This window comes from Polypterus senegalus, chromosome 6 (assembly GCF_016835505.1).
Source record: "Polypterus senegalus isolate Bchr_013 chromosome 6, ASM1683550v1, whole genome shotgun sequence".
In the NCBI taxonomy this organism is placed as follows: Eukaryota; Metazoa; Chordata; class Cladistia; order Polypteriformes; family Polypteridae; genus Polypterus; species Polypterus senegalus.
The window spans coordinates 112,396,445-112,413,455 of record NC_053159.1 but is presented as its reverse complement, the minus strand read 5'-3'; the positions used below and the strand labels follow the sequence as shown (position 1 = coordinate 112,413,455).

At 37.7% G+C, this 17,011-nt stretch overlaps 1 protein-coding gene across 5 annotated transcripts in view; it reads right to left on the bottom strand.

Moving 5' to 3' along the window:
• Window positions 1-17,011, bottom strand: part of srrm3 (serine/arginine repetitive matrix 3) — a 474,513-nt gene that overhangs the window by 114,989 nt on the left and 342,513 nt on the right. The gene's annotated exons all lie outside the window — the stretch shown is intronic.

The window sequence follows — 17,011 nt, the reverse complement described above, 5'->3', positions numbered from 1 at the left end:
TCCTCCTGAAACGGTGTCACATTTCTTTACGGTATAGGTACAGGAGAAAGTAGGGTGAAATGACACCCTTTATTGGCTAACTAAATAGATTATAAATGCAAACTTTCGAGGCAGCTAAGGCCCCTTCATCAGACAAGGGTTAGGGTTGGGGTTAGGGTTGCCTGATGAAGGGGCCTTAGCTGCCTCGAAAGCTTGCATTTGAAATCTATTTAGTTAGCCAATAAAAGGTGTAATTTCACCCTACTTTCTCCTGTATCAATCTATGGCTAACACGGTACAACACTCTACGTTTACGGTATAGGATCATGATGCCAAATACCGTAAAGTACCTACTAGAGGCCTCTGTCATTCTAAAGCAACATGCCAGAGTTCACTCCATCTGGCAGTTTGGGTTTTTCTGTGATCTGGAACTTTCCTATGTGAGTGCCTTCTTCTCTTTGGAACATTGGTGGCACTCTTCACTGAAAGCATCTTGCCAGCTGGGCCCACAGAGGGGTTTAGTGTTATATGAATTGGCAGCTCTAACCAAGATTAGTATAAGTGTGTGAATATGGAGGTGTTGCTGTAAGTGTGCCCTGTTGTATCCTGCTACCTAAATTGTGCTCAATGTTACTGAAGTTTATTCCAGCTTTCCATAGTCATCAATTAGAAAAATCAGGTTTACAAAATGGATGAATAACAAAGGTTAGTTCATGTTAAATAACCGAATATGAAAACATTTAGAAAATCAAAACTGTAACCAGATTCAACAAAATTTCCATTTACTGCCTCTTGAATGAAACAGTGGACAGCGCCGACTATTGCAAAAAGAAAAAACACTTATCACTGTGCAAAAAGATTGGAGCTGCTTAAAGGCAGAACTCCTGGCAGAAAACAGGTTGGCATTTAATTACAGTAGTTACGTTCTGGAAAGTAAAAGTTGGCAGGTGTTATTTTTCAGGAGACAAAGCCTTCAGCACATCTCAGAAATGTCTGTGCTGTGGAGGAGGGGATGGATATGCAAAGTCAAGTTCTTTTGCCTACAGCCTTCAACATGAGTGTGCCAAACTGATTTCAGACTTCCCTAATCCAAATTCAGCTTTTCTGCATGTGGTCTATTCATTCATTTTGCCTTTGTGCCTAGTCATTCATTGCATTTGACTCATTGTATGAGAAGAGGAAGGGGTTGGGGGTGTGGGCAGCTAAATTAATGAATAGATTGCAAGCACCGATAGATTTTTCTTATGAACAGTATGATTGTATATTACCCTCCACTTATCCACCCTGAAAGTGGGCAAGTATGATTATGTGATGCAACTATACAATGGTTTTGTCACAAAAAAAGAGCTTCTCAGTAGTCGGAGGAGGAAGTATGACCTGAAATGTTGCCTAATTTTTCTGTAAATGGCTGAAGCTACATTTATGCTTTGACACTTTTGCTAGTTTCCTTGTTCAAGGTCCATGATTAGAAGATGAATGCATTTTTAATTAGCTTCAACATCTCTTTAAAAGAGGAGTTATTAAAATAATTAAAATTACTAAGAGTTCACTGATGGCTACTGTCTGAAATTGTTGCCTAAGCAGAACAGACTTCAATTTAATGCTATCCTACTGCAATTTATGGCAGTATGCAGTTGAAAATGGATTCTGATAATAGCAAAAGCTTAGTCTGAAGGATCATACTTAAATAGTATTTTTTTAAACGTTACAAAATCTTTGAATCAGAGGAATTTAGGGAAGTGCAAGGAAATGAAAAATATACCATAAGTGTAGAGTACAAAAATGTCGTTAACGTATAATTTGAACAGAGAGTGGTAATTGTTTAGTTCAAACCCAGAATTACATCAATCAAGCAAAAGGAGATTAAATAGGTGCTTTGTTAGTAGAATTAATAATATAGAGGAAGGGAAATGAACAAGGAAGAAACACAGTATAGTAAATGAAATAACAAATACCTAAATGGTCTTTGGGCTTAACTAAATAATAATCCCAAACTAATACCTAACTGCCCTCTTTCCTAACTAAACAATAATAAGAACCCTGACTATAGGAAAGTGTGCCTGTGTCACTTACTCATGAACATGCCCCTTAAGATAGAGTAGTGTAGCGCCATCAATGGGATATACTGCAAAACTGCAGTGACTGGTATTTCTCTTTTGCGCATGGAACAGCTTTAAGATTATGTTTTGTACGTAAATCTGTACAACAAGCATTTTAGATGCATACTGATAAGAAACACAACAATAGCCATAGAAAATAACTCTTTTATGTCCACTATATTGGAATATGGTTTTCTTCTGTGAAGAGTGACCAGGACGAAGGTCCATGTCTTTAGAGTCCTGATACTTCCTGTCTTGCTATATGGCTGTGAAACATGAATGCCATGCAGCGACCAGAGAGGAAGACTGGACTCCTTTGGTACTGTGTCTCTTCGGAGAATCCTTGGGTACCATTGGTTTAAATTTGTATTGAATAAGCGATTGCTCATGGAGTCCCGAATGAGGCACATTACCTGCATTGTGAGGGAGCGTCAGTTACGGCACAATGGCCATGTAGCGCGATTCCCAGAGGGTGATGCAGCTGGCAGGATCCTCATTGTTGGGGATCCGAGTGGCTGGACCAGGCCAAGGGGTCGCCCACGTAACACCTGGTTGCAGCAGATAGAGGGTCATTCCAGTAGGTGGGACTGGACTGTGTGACTGGCTGGGAGGTTACCAAACAGGATTCTGAGCTGTTTCGTCATGTGGTGGGTGCAGCAACAAGCTATACCAGTGCATGCTCCCCAACTTGGCTTGACCATAGTTAGCTAATTAAGAATAGGCATCAGGTAAGTGATTGCACAAGCAGTTGCTAAACTTATGCACACATTCAGGCACAGAAGCACTCACATTAACTCATACAGCACCAATTTGGACTTACTTTTCACCCTAAAAGCACTTGAGGAGAATTAACTTATGTAATTCTACATGAACATGCATTTAAATTCATTCATCATAGCTTACAAACAAAAACTGACTCATTGTTTGTACAGTAGTTCAAAAACTGATAAAGCATAAAGTGCATAATAAACAAGTATACTGTAATAAAGCAAAGGCTGGGTAATATGGTAGAATAAGAAAGCCAACCACTTAACCTAACACATCTAAATGGGGCCCAACACTACCCAGTACTACAGTATGTCTGTAAAACATGGAAGAAAATTAGCCTCAGTCACCAAGGAAAAAATTATCTCATACCCTAGTAAAAGCACATAGATCTCTTAAAAAAAAAAGAAATGCTGTATTTGTGTTACATTACTGATCTCTCTGATGGTTAGGTGCTATATGAACACAAGACATGTTCCTGAATTGCCTGTGTACCCAGGATAATGTCAGGGGAGCCTAAAATACACAAAAATAGCATATTTATTTAATATCCAAAGAAATCAGGAAGCAATGAAGAAAGAAATTAGAAAAAGGTACAAAGTAAATGGAAAATATCTGGCCTACCTACACAGTTGTCAGACCCAACAGTTGTCTACTGGGTACAGCCCTACTCAAAGCACTTTGAAACAAGCACCAAACACTTTCTTCACCTCTTTCTCTCTTTCTCTTGTATTCAGTTTCTCCATCCAGTCAAGTGTTCATCTCAGCTCTCAACCCAATACCGAATGGGCCATAACCAGGGAGCATCTTTAACCCCCATACCCAGGTCACTTCTGAGTGAAGTCCAAAATCAGCTGTGGGATCAGAAACATCCTCTTCAGGTTTTGTGCCATAAAGCTCTACCTGGTATCTCCTTCTTCTGAGCCTCAACTCTAACTTAAAAGATCATGCACTCCACGCGGCTCCCAAATGGCCCAACTCTCTGAACTATAAAGTAGAGGGTGCAAATATTTCACCACCTTACCACCTTGGTGTTGTCTGCTAATATGAGGTGCTTCTTTCATTTTATTGCTCCTTCTGCCCTTGCCTATCTCTTAACACTGGTGCACTCTGCTATATACAGTACCAGAATGTGTCCTTCCTCCCATACTGGCATAACAACCAGTGTAAATACCAGTTAATGATTCTCCCTCCTTCTCCTCATTATGACCCTTCTGGATGCTGTTCTTGTCTGATATTGCTTTTACTGGTTGCATGTCCCCTTTCACTGGGACACCCTCTAGAACAGTGTTTCCCAACATCAGTCCTGGGGGCAACACTGTGGATGCAGGTTTTTGTTCCAACCAACTTCTGTTTTTAATTGGACTCCTGAGCTAATTAAGTGATGTGTTTTTTCCCAAGTTCTGTGTTTTTTTTTTTATGAACAATATAGAAATTAGAAAACTAAGTTTGGTAAAATGTATATATACACTCACCTAAAGGATTATTAGGAACACCATACTAATACGGTGTTTGACCCCCTTTCACCTTCAGAACTGCCTTAATTCTACGTGTCATTGATTCAACAAGGTGCTGAAAGCATTCTTTAGAAATGTTGGCCCATATTGATAGGATAGCATCTTGCAGTTGATGGAGATTTGTGGGATGAACATCCAGGGCACAAAGCTCCCGTTCCACCACATCCCAAAGATGCTCTATTGGGTTGAGATCTGGTGACTGTGGGGGCCATTTTAGTACAGTGAACTCATTGTCATGTTCAAGAAACCAATTTGAAATGATTCAAGCTTTGTGACATGGTGCATTATCCTGCTAGAAGTAGCCATCAGAGGATGGGTACATGGTGGTCATGAAGGGATGGACATGGTCAGAAACAATGCTCAGGTAGCCCGTGGCATTTAAACGATGCCCAATTGGCACTAAGGGGCCTAAAGTGTGCCAATAAAATATCGCCCACACCATTACACCACCACCACCAGCCTGCACAGTGGTAACAATGCACGATGGATCCATGTTCTCATTCTGTTTACGCCAAATTCTGACTCTACCATTTGAATGTCTCAACAGAAATCGAGACTCATCAGACCAGGCAACATTTTTCCAGTCTTCAACTGTCCAATTTTGGTGAGCTCGTGCAAATTGTAGCCTCTTTTTCTTATTTGTAGTGGAGATGAGTGGTACCCGGTGGGGTCTTCTGCTTTTGTAGCCCATCCGCCTCAAGGTTGTGCGTATTGTGGCTTCACAAATGCTTTGCTGAATACCTCGGTTGTAACGAGTGGTTATTTCAGTCAAAGTTGCTCTTCTATCAGCTTGAATCAGTCGGCCCATTCTCCTCTGACCTCTAGCATCAACAAGGCATTTTCACCCACAGGACTGCCACATACTGGATGTTTTTGCCTTTTCACAGCATTCTTTGTAAACCCTAGAAATGGTTGTGAGTGAAAATCCCAGTAACTGAGCAGATTGTGAAATACTCAGACCGGCCCGTCTGGCACCAACAACCATGCCACGCTCAAAATTGCTTAAATCACCTTTCTTTCCCATTCTGACATTCAGTTTGGAGTTCAGAAGATTGTCTTGACCAGGACCACACCCCTAAATGCATTGAAGCAGCTGCCATGTGATTGGTTGATTAGATAATTGCATTAATGAGAAATTGAACAGGTGTTCCTAATAATCCTTTAGGTGAGTATATATATATATATATATATATATATATATATATATATATATATATATATATATATATTAAAATGTGCCAAACAGTTATATGGGAATAATGTATTTTTTTCTTTTTAACAATATTTTCATCTTGATTTTCATTCTACTTATCTAGGTGTTCTAATTGTTTAATTAATCCTTTAATTACTAATTAGTGGGTCTGATGCTAAAGTAGTTGCAGCCTTTGATTATTCAGTGTTGTTTGCCAGCGCGTCTGCTCTGCTCATTTTTAATTGTCATTAATAAGATGTAACAAAGGGGAAAAACTGTACAGAGAAAGGGCAAAATATAATAAAATCATCAAAAGAGAGTTAAGCATTTAAATCTATAGCAAAAGCAAAAATATTTTCAAATGTCTTATAAATGTAAAAATCATGCTGCAGTACTTTTCTGAATGTAGAATAAAAGAAAAATAATCTCAGCTAATGAAATGAGATTCGTGTTATCAGGCAATCTCGTTGGAACAAAAACCTGCAGCCACAGTGGGGCCACAGGACCAAGGTTGGGAAACACTGCTCTAGAAAGTATTTGAATAGGAAATATTATATAGTTGAGTTCTAATTTGAAAATTTCAAATATATAATAATAGCAAAGCAAATCTGTAAATCCATGGGTTTTCTAACAGTGTTCATCACGCCATATTCTATACCATACTTTTGTCTTCAGAGTATATCAGCTTGTCATCCTCCACAAATTCATCTTCCATAATGTGCAGTTTGTCGTTTTGGTTTACTGTAAATGAAAAAAGTCATGTTTCTAATTGAACATTCTATTGAATTATTGATATCCTCATGATATTATTTAGCAATTTTGATTTGTGTATTGGGGTAATTTAGACTTAATTACCGGAAAATGGATACAGACTGTCAAATACTTTCACAGTCTATTATATTGGATTCTGGCCTAAGGCAGCTAGCCACTGTGCTGATGACAGTTAAATGAGCGGTCAGTAGTTGTGAGTAGACAGGTTTGAGCAATTCATCTCACAGTAGAAGTCCATTGCACTTTTAAACTGGGCTTCATACTTGCTTGATTTTCTTTCTGAACACCATTCATTTTTCATTGTGTTAACAGGTGTATCATCTTGCTCAATAACATCTTATCAAGGTCTGTATAGTTTTCAAATACAGCTTACTTAGCCCTCATGACATTTACCATTAGTACTGTTTAATTTAAAAAAATATACAAAATAAAGAATGATCGTCTTGTTTTCAAACCCCTGATAATGTCAACTGCGAGGAAGAAATGATGTTAGGCTGCCTTTACAATTGATGATGTATCTCTGGGATGGCTAGCAGCACAATAAAAATTCAGAAATAATGAACACCTGTTTCAGTAGAGGTAATACTAAAAATATGCACAACATATATTCTTACACTGGCAATGAAGCATCAGGGTCGGAGAAGTACAGTAAGTGGATTGTAGCTAAAGTGACCCCCTACCAGCTATCATCACACTTTTTGAATCCAGAGTATTCCTGTATAAAAAAACTCTCAGAAGATCACAGAAGCACTGTTCAACTTTTTAGGGGTTTGAAAAGTAATAAAACAAAAATGAGTGCTAGAATCTAATTTCATAGGCACTTTCAATAATCACTATAAGGTAAAGCAGCAGTTTATTAAAAATAAATGGAAGCACCTCTGCTTGCCTGCAAGCCTTTAATAATACAAGCCTTTCATAATATGAGGTCTATTTGATTTCTGACAACCAGCTGAGGCAGTGGAAAAGATTATGACAGAAAAAAATATAATTGTCATGTAGGTCCAAGTACTGAGTTTTATTCTGATTTTATTAGATTGGGGATTAAATATAAATCATAATATTAAGAATGGTTGGATACAGTAGCACGGTTTTTACCTCTCCAGTTTTTAAGCATGCCTTTAAGTAATTTGTGAAACAGTACTTTGAATAAGCTCATAGATGTTCTGTTGGGTTTGAATAAATATGCAGCATTTTTGTGTTATGGTATTTCAAAGTTACTTACAGTAGCTATTTTACTCAGACGGGGAATCACTTGGAATATAACTATGTTACCTTTTTGTCTCTTCAATGTTTCTTTTCAACTGCCTACAAGAGATGAATTTACATACTTTGCAGGCATTCTGCATGTCACTGTTATGCTCTCATTAACACAGCAGGTCTGAATATGTACTGATTGAAATATCTACATAAAGACAGAAATTAGGTAACTGACAAACATTCTACACCAATTTCAACTGGTATTGTGCACAAATTTACCTTTTTCTTTGCTCTCTGTCATAATTAATCTCAACATGATGTGGTGCTTTTAAGCAAGATGCTACTTTATTACTAGATTGGTGAGACAAGCCAGACATTTACATGGGAATAGTGTTTCTGACTCTACCTCCTCCATTATCAAGAATGGCACCATCCTTGAAGCGAGGCTAAGCAACAATTAAACACAATCAAATGTATAAAGTTCAAAATCTCTGTGTGGATGCAAAAAATTTATACACACACGCGCACGCACGCACACACATACATATATACTGTATATATATATATATATATGTGTGTGTCCAGTATACAAATCTACACCACTGGCAAAACCTGTACAACTACCTCATTTGATCAAGGGAAGACCATAGACTATGTCCTAACCTAAACTTTTGACCCTGGGCATACTGTTGGTTTTTTATTTTTCCTATTTACTAAAGTCTGAATGACAGTTCCATCTAGTGGCTCAGAGAACGTAAAACACCAGAAGAGACTGAAGTTAGACAAGCAAACAAATTACCAAATCTTAAAACTACTTATCTGTGCAATGCCATGTGTTGCTTTTAGTGCTGGTTAATTTTCAAAATCATAACACCATCAAAATCAAAACATAACATCTGTCTATCCATCCATCCATCTATTAAACTGCTTATATTTACTGCATTGTGTGCAAGTAGAGAACCAGCCCTTCATGGGACCAGTTCATCATGGAACACATTCACATGCTCACCCAAACTCACTCTCACACTGGCCTGTTTAGAATGTATGATAACATTCTCAAGTCTGCCTAATCTAATTCTGGACCTTGTGGGTCATAGGCCTATCTTAGCAACATCAGGCATGAGGTATGATCCAGCCATGGACAGGGTGCCAGTTCATCACAGTACATATTCACATACACACCCACACTTACTCTCATTAGACCTGGTTAGAGTTAAAACATCTTGGCTCAATCTTGGGTTTGTACAAATTATATTAGTGATTATATTAAGTATCCATCCATCCATTTTCTAACCCGCTGAATCCGAACACAGGGTCACGGGGGTCTGCTGGAGCCAATCCCAGCCAACACAGGGCACAAGGCAGGAACCAATCCCGGGCAGGGTGCCAACCCACTGCAGTATATTAAGTATGATAGATACAAATGAACTTGATGTCCATCTCTCTTATTATAATAAAAAAATCCTGGGACTAAACAAGACGTTTTAGCCTGGGATGAAACATGACTTTTTCAGAGAGATACTTTCACGTCCTGTAAGACGAGACTTTGTGCCAAGAGATCTAACCACGCCCAGGGCCAGAAATAAAAGAGTAGATGACAAAGTAGAACATTGTAAAGAATTCAAAAACGTTGGCGCGATACACATGCAGAGCAGGTTAGAGATAATGAAAGTACTAAAATTCGAAAGTCTCAAAAAAATGATAGCAAAAATCGCATTAGCACAAACAAATGGAAATTATTACTGAAATAACGAAACGTGAAATAACAGAGCAATGAAAAAGAGATATATTGTTTGGCTTTATACTTTAAGTATAAAGAGACTTGTAGATTGTCTAATTCATGTTGCCATCAGGGAAAAATAGTGTTTCTTCCCAATGAAGAGGCGTAACCGCAAGAATTAAAAGATTTATTGTTTGGTGAAAGTGAAATCCACATACGCGAGCAGCAGAGACGTGAATTTGCCAGCGTGTCGCAGGCCCAGTTGGCGAGCGAAGCAAGCAGGGGGCAATGCCCCTAGTATTTTTAAATATCTCTAACATTTAAGTTTGTAGCCTGTATTTTTCAATTAGACCACCATGCCCTTGTTGCACATGCGTCATCCAAAAAAGATGGAAAACAACATAAGGTAAATGTTTAATCCAATAGAGCAGGGTTCTCAAACTCGGTCCTGGGGGCCCACTGTGGCTGCAGGTTTTTGTTCCAACCAGCCTCTGTTTTTAATTGGACTCCTGTGCTAATTAAATGAGCTGTTGTTTCCCAGCTTCCCTGTTTTGGGAACAATATACAAATTAGAAAACTAAGTTTGGTAAAAAAAAAAAGTATTAAAATGTACTAAACAGTTATATGTATTTTTCTTTTTAACAGTATTTTCATCTTGATTGTCATTCTACTTTTCTAGGTGTTCTAATTGTTTAATTAATCGTTATTTACTACATTGTGGGACTGACACTATAATGTAGTTGCAGCCTTTCACGATTGAGTGTTGTTTGCTTGGGTTTCTGCTCTGCTTGTTTTTAATTGTCATTATTAAGATTCAATGAAGGCAGCAAACTGCACAGAGAAAGGGCGAAATATAATAAAAAGAGAGTTAAGCATTTAAATCCATAGCAAAAACAGAAATATTTATAAGAAATGTTTCTTATAAATATAAAAATCATGCTGCTGTGCTGTTTCTGAATGTAGAATAAAAGATAAATAAAACCAGCTAATTTAAATGAGATCAGTGCTATCGGGTGTTGTCACTGATTGGGAATCTGGTTGGAACAAAAACCTGCAGCCACAGTGGGCCCCCAGGACTGAGTATGAGAACCCCTGCAATAGAGGGTCATATAGTGCCAAAGCTTATCCTGGCAGCATTGGGTACAACTCTGGATGGTGTACCAGAACTTTGCCAGTAATTTGGACATTTACACATCTGAAGAGGCAATGTACTGTGGCAAATTAACCCAATACACACATATTTAAGATACAAATCTGAGTACATAAAGAAAAATCTAGGCACATAGGTGGAGTATGTCTGAAGTCCGCACAAACTCTGACTACGGAGTGACCATCAAAAGTAAGGCAAAATTAAACTGAGCGGTAATTCACTCTAAATAGCAGTGTTTTCATATACCGGTTTCCTTCAAGTTATCTGAATTCATGTCTCTTTCTCACAAACAAAAGTTATTTATAAAGGATTCAAGAAAGGATAACTGCATTAAAAGTGCACTTACTCTGCATAAATTTCACATGCTATGATGGTTAATTTATTTTTATGGTGGCAGAAGTTTTTGTTTTATGAACTTACTGCACACAATATACTGTGTTGTTAATTGTTGCATAGCTTTACAAGAATGGTGTCATAAATGTAAAGTACATCTGCTTCTGAGACGGACAAAAAATGTGTTTTGGTCAAAATTACATATTAGGTAATCATCTTGATAACAGATGAGGAGGTTTCTGCTGCTGCATTATAGTTCCAGGCCTCTCAATTTAAATCTCACTGTCTGTGTAGAATTTGCAGGTTCTGTCCTTGTCTGCATGTGTTTTTTCCAGGAACTTTGTTTGTTATTTTTTTTACCCTGAGAAACTTCAGTGAAATATTTGCATTCAAATTATGATTGAATGAATGTTAATATGATTACAAAACTTAAACAAGTCAGCATGGGTTAAAAATGACAAATAGGAGGTGCCAGTTGCAGATGTCATTGAATTAATAAAAGGGATGTCAAAAAGTGTGGCATCGTTTCTCCAGGGAGAATGAGTCTTCATTTAGTTTAGTGCTGAAAATGATTCTTGATTTCAATTAATACATTTACAGCTGACTAGTTATTGCTTGGAATGGCTTACAGTGCCTTCTAATCATGCACTTGGCTTTTGTGGTTCACTTGATGTGCTTTCTGGGCAAAACGATCCAAACCATGTATGCTTACTGTGTTCCAAGGGTGGATTAAATAAAATGCAAACAAAATTTATTGTCTCTGGTCTACATTTATTCTTCATAAATTACCCAAGATAGTAAATTGCAAAATTAAAGCATAATTTGTTTCTTCTATTCTGTAGCCACACAGCTGTACTCAAGACAATTATTTGAATTAGCTCAGATGTTCACAAAACAGTAGACCAGTCTTTTACTCCCAAAACAAAGAAAGTTAACTTTTTAACTTAATACTTTTATAATGGTTTGCTATTCTGCAATGCCTTTACAAATTTCAGTTCTATATTTGAAAACATGGCAGCACCTGGTAGTGATAGAAATTGGAGCTGATTTAGAAGGTGTGTACTCAAATTGCCAAGACTTTCAGAGAAAAAGTGACAATTTTTATTTTATCTCTCTATTATAAAAAAAATCTTTGGGAGGGAGAATAGGGAGACGAGATGTGATCTTCTTGGAAGACAATTTGAAGTCCCGCGAGAGACACTTTAACTTGCTCCCAGCTCTTAAAACAATGACAAGCAACAAGCAAAACACGCAACTCGCAAGCAGCAGAAAGCCAGCAGATGATCTGACCGTATCTCCTTGCGTGCGTTCAGCCACCCTAACCTCCGAACCCCCCACCCCTCACAACACGAGTGGCAGAGACGCAAAGTGGCTAAAGGACAGATGCTGTATAGGCTTTAAAATGATCAGGCAGCGAGACAAGCAGAACAGGCAGCTCGCCAGCAGCAGAAAGACAACAGATGATACAACGGCATCTCCTTAGCGTGTGTTCAACCGCCGCCCCTTCACAACACATTATACGTCCTGCAAGAAAGAGATGCAACCACACCCGGGGCCAGAAATAAACGACAAGTATTGTTTTTACAAAAGTTTTAAAGTAAAAGTGAAAATAATGCATATGTAACATTTTCCCATGAAAATAACAGTCTGTTTAAATTGTATATCCGGTAAACAAAACCTGGGGGCGGGTGAGCAAAGCGAGCAGGGGTGGAGCCCCCTAGTATTCTAAAAGGAAATTTAAAATATGTAACTAAAGCAAATATTATATCAATTATTTAAACTATGTTATTTTCAGCAAAGTCTATCTGATACTGCCAATTCATAAAACATGATAATATGTGAAATCCATACCCTTTTTATTTTATGTGATAGTTCCAGGCAGCTTGCTGCGTCTTTGCAGCAACACACTAAAAAGTGTGAGAGGTTTTCAGTGTTGATCTTGTCATTACCACTTTCAATGTAGAGCTTCCCAACATTAATAATTATGTTTCTAAGACTATTTTGAAAAGTTAATTGGGATCTCTGTCAAATTCCGTGGTCTCATAATGAAATCTTCTACAAAAGAGATTAAAAACTTCAGTGCTTTCATTTGCACATTACAAGGGAAGGTCAGCCTGCATTTATATAGCAAGTCTATGGAAATGTGCAATAACTTCAGCTACCCTATCATACCACGGATACTACTCTGATTCTTCCATACTAAAACATTTAGAAAAGTGTTAGTCTTCATCCTCTGACATTCTCAGGTGCAAATACATAGAAGTGTCTGAAATGGCTCTTACTCTAAATGGTAGTTTTCACTTGGCATATCTCAGTTCTTTATTCAAACTAATTTCCAAGATGGGGGATCCTTAACAAATTAAGTACGCTTGAGTCAGTAGATCTGAGACTTGTTATGCAGTGAATCTTGGCAGCCACAAAATATATACAAAAACTTGAACTAGTGACAGACATGAGGCAGGAGCTCAACTAGTAGTTCCAGGAGTAAGAAAGATAGCTGATTGGCTGCAATAACAATAAGTTGCCTTTATTTTAGTATGCTTTTTTCTTATTGCATTTAACTGCCACAATAAGTGTTAATCCATTGACCTGGTACCACAGTCATCACCACATTTCTAAGTAGCTGTTATGATTTGTTTTGGAGTATGTAGAATCAATTTCCGCACATATTTTGTATTTATATTTTAATTTTGATCATGTTATAATTAATTGTTGTTATTCTGACATTCCTATGTTTTCATCTTTTATTTGCTTGTGGATGCTACCATTTTGTGTATTTTATGAATGGATACAACCATAATGTTTTTGGGTGTGGTTTGCCCATTACCACCATGTGACAAGGGGAGGTGTGACATGTGATGCCATCAGATTGATGCTACTTAAGATGGTGGTGTGCCACCCCTGATTTTCAGGTTTTCTGGGTTTGTGAGAAACATCTGTGCATTTATCAAGGAAAAAAAATCTTTTTAGGAAGTTAAGACTTTGTGCATTTCCTTCACTTGTATTTCTGGTTTGCAGACTGGGTTTTGGCATTATTGGATTTGTTGTCTTTCTGGGCGTTCAGCCCTGCTCATCCTCCCTGAAATAGCGTTCCCTCTGTCATCTTCTGGTCCTGGTACTTTGTTTGTCTTTTGGTTTGCTTCATTTTTGTCTTAAGCAGTACATAAATCACACACCCATGCTTACAGTCATTAAGCCTATTTCCTGTGTTTTTTAAAAATGTTGACTGAGCATATGTGAGAAATAAATGCCTAAACAAATTTGCACATTCCCCCTCTCCCTTTGATAGGAGTCTGAATTGGTTAATACGGGTGAGGCACAATCGGAGCAGTTGTCTAACAGGTCACTTTTCTACAATTGTATATTTGATGCAGTGTCACACTGCAAAATAGAAAAAGACAAAATAGGTGGTGGTTCACAATGACAGCTCAGTAGTGCAGCAAAAACAAAAAATGAAAAAGAGGGAGAAGCGAAGGATGCTGCTTTACCAAAAACTATACCTATACTGAAATTTGCAGCTTAAAAAATAAAATAAATAAACACATACACAAAAATGATGTTTTGAACAAGCAGCACATACATTCTTAAGAATTAATGTTCCAAAGTGGATCTCAGAGCAATGCCATAGGGAAGCCACTTTTGTTTCACTAAATAACCATCCACATTAAGGTTCCAGAAAGAAACTTTATTCATTTTGATCTGTAACAGATTCCAAAAAATCATGAATGATAACAGATTTATGAAATCTCAATGGTCTTATGATTTTAAAAATACTGTTGCTGTATACAATCACATCGGCTAACTTCAGGTTTTTTTGATCAGTTGTGTCCTGCTGCGTGGCCTAATACACATTAAAGACTATTGATTTGTACACATATTACTAACTTTCTCAAAGCTCAAAGTAGTAATTTTTATATGCAAAGAATCCTATCCAGAATGAAATAGTTCCTTGTCAAGTAATGGTTCTGTTAGGAACTAAACAATTCGGAAAAATGCCATTACAGAACCATTCTTTGTAAGAGTCTACTGCAGTTCAGACTAATGAGCCTCACCTTATAGATAGTCCTGAAATGGCTAATACTGCTGAATCTAGCAGCTTTAGCAGCAATGCATATTCCGATAACACCAACATACACATGAACAACAATGTGGAAGAAAACAGGATGCAACAAACAATGCCAGACTCAATCGAAGGAATTCTTATAAGCTATTTTAATAGATTTGGATGAAAAATGCAAATGAAAAACATTCACTTACAGATCATCTTTTGGCCACAAAGTGCGTAGGCCTTTTTAACAAGTTTAATTGATGTTTGTTAACTCTGCTATCATTAGAAAGTTCATTTCCCGTAGTTGTGATGCTCCACTTATCTATCAGTTTGTTTTATTTATTTTGATACACCAATAAACAAACAATTACCATGAAGTTGACCCAACATGAAGTTTTACAGTTTTTTATTTCCTAATTCAATGCCTGTACCTGATTTGTTAGTGACATACAGTTGTGCTTGAAAGTTTGTGGACCCTTTAGAATTTTCTATATTTCTGCATAAATATGACCTAAAACATCATCAGATTTTCACTCAAGTCCTAAAAGTAGATAAAGAGAAACCAGTTAAACAAATGAGACAAAAATATTATACTTGGTCATTTATTTATTGAGGAAAATGATTGAATGTTACATATTTGTGAGTGGCAAAAGTATGTGAACCTTTTCTTTCAGTATCTGGTGTGACCCCCCTTTGCAGCAATAACTGCAACTAAACGCTTCCGTAACTTTTATCATTCCTGCACACCGGCTTGGAGGAATTTTTAGCCCATTCCTCCGTACAGAACAGCTTCAACTCTGGGATGTTAGTGGGTTTCCTCACATTAACTGCTCGCTTTCGGTCCTTCCACAACATTTCGATTGGATTAAGGTCAGGACTTTGACTTGGCCATTACAAAACATTAACTTTATTCTTCTTTAACCATTCTTTGGTAGAACGACTTGTGTGCTTAGGGTTGTTGTCTTGCTTCATGACCCACTTTCTCTTGAGATTCAGTTCATAGACTGATGTCCTGACATTTTCTTTTAGAATTCTCTGATATAATTCAGAATTCATTGTTCCTTCAATGAAGGCAAGCCGTCCTGGCCCAGATGCAGCAAAACAGGCCTAAACCATGATACTACCACCACCATGTTTCACAGATGGGTTAAGGTTCTTATGCTGGAATGCAGTGTTTTCCTTTCTACAAACATAACGCTTTTCATTTAAACCAAAAAGTTCGATTTTGGTCTCATTCATCCACAAAACATTCTTCCAAGAGCCTGCTGGTTTGTCCACGTGATCTTTAGTAAACTGCAGACAAGCAGTAATGTTTTTTTTGGAGAGCAGTGGCTTTCTCCTTGCAACCCTACCATGCACACCATTGTTGTTCAGTGTTCTCCTGATGGTGGACTCATGAACATGAACATTAGCCAATGTGAGAGAGGTTTTCAGTTGCTTAGAAGTTACCCTGGGGTCCTTTGTGACCTCGCCGACTATTACATGCCTTGCTCTTAGAGGGATCTTTGTTGGTCGACCACTCCTGGAGAGGGTAACAATGGTCTTGAATTTCCTCCATTTGTACACAATCTGTCTGACTGTGGATTGATTGGTGGAGTCCAAACTCTTTAGAGATGGTTTTGTAACCTTTTCCAGCCTGATGAGCATCAACAACTCTTTTTCTGAGGTCCTCAGAAATCTCCTTTGTTCGTACCATGATAAACTTCCACAAACGTGTTGTGAAGAGCAGACTTTGATAGATAGATAGATGAATAACAAAGGGTGCCCACTCACACCTGATTGTCATCCCATTGATTGGAAACACCTGACTCTAATTTCACCTTCAAACTAACTGCTAATCCTAGAGGTTCACATACTTTTGCCACTCACAAATATGGAGTATTCGATCATTTTCCTCAATAAAAAAATGACCAAGTATAATATCTGTGTATCATTTGTTTAACTGGTTTCTCTTTATCTACTTTTAGGACTGATGATGATGTTTTAGGTCATATTTATGCAGAAATATAGAAAATTCTAAAGGGTTCACAAACTTTCAAGCACAACTTTATGTCCTGTTCATAATGTGGTAGAGTAGTGAGGTTGGCGGAGGTTCTTTTGAGTTTTGACACTTCGGGGCCAATAAGGGTCTTAATCTGGCCTTGCTTGTGACATACCCATATAGCATGGAAGGACCATTTTTTTCTTGTCAGCTACAGAAGGGTTTAAATTTCCAACAGACATGCAAAGATGTATGTGTT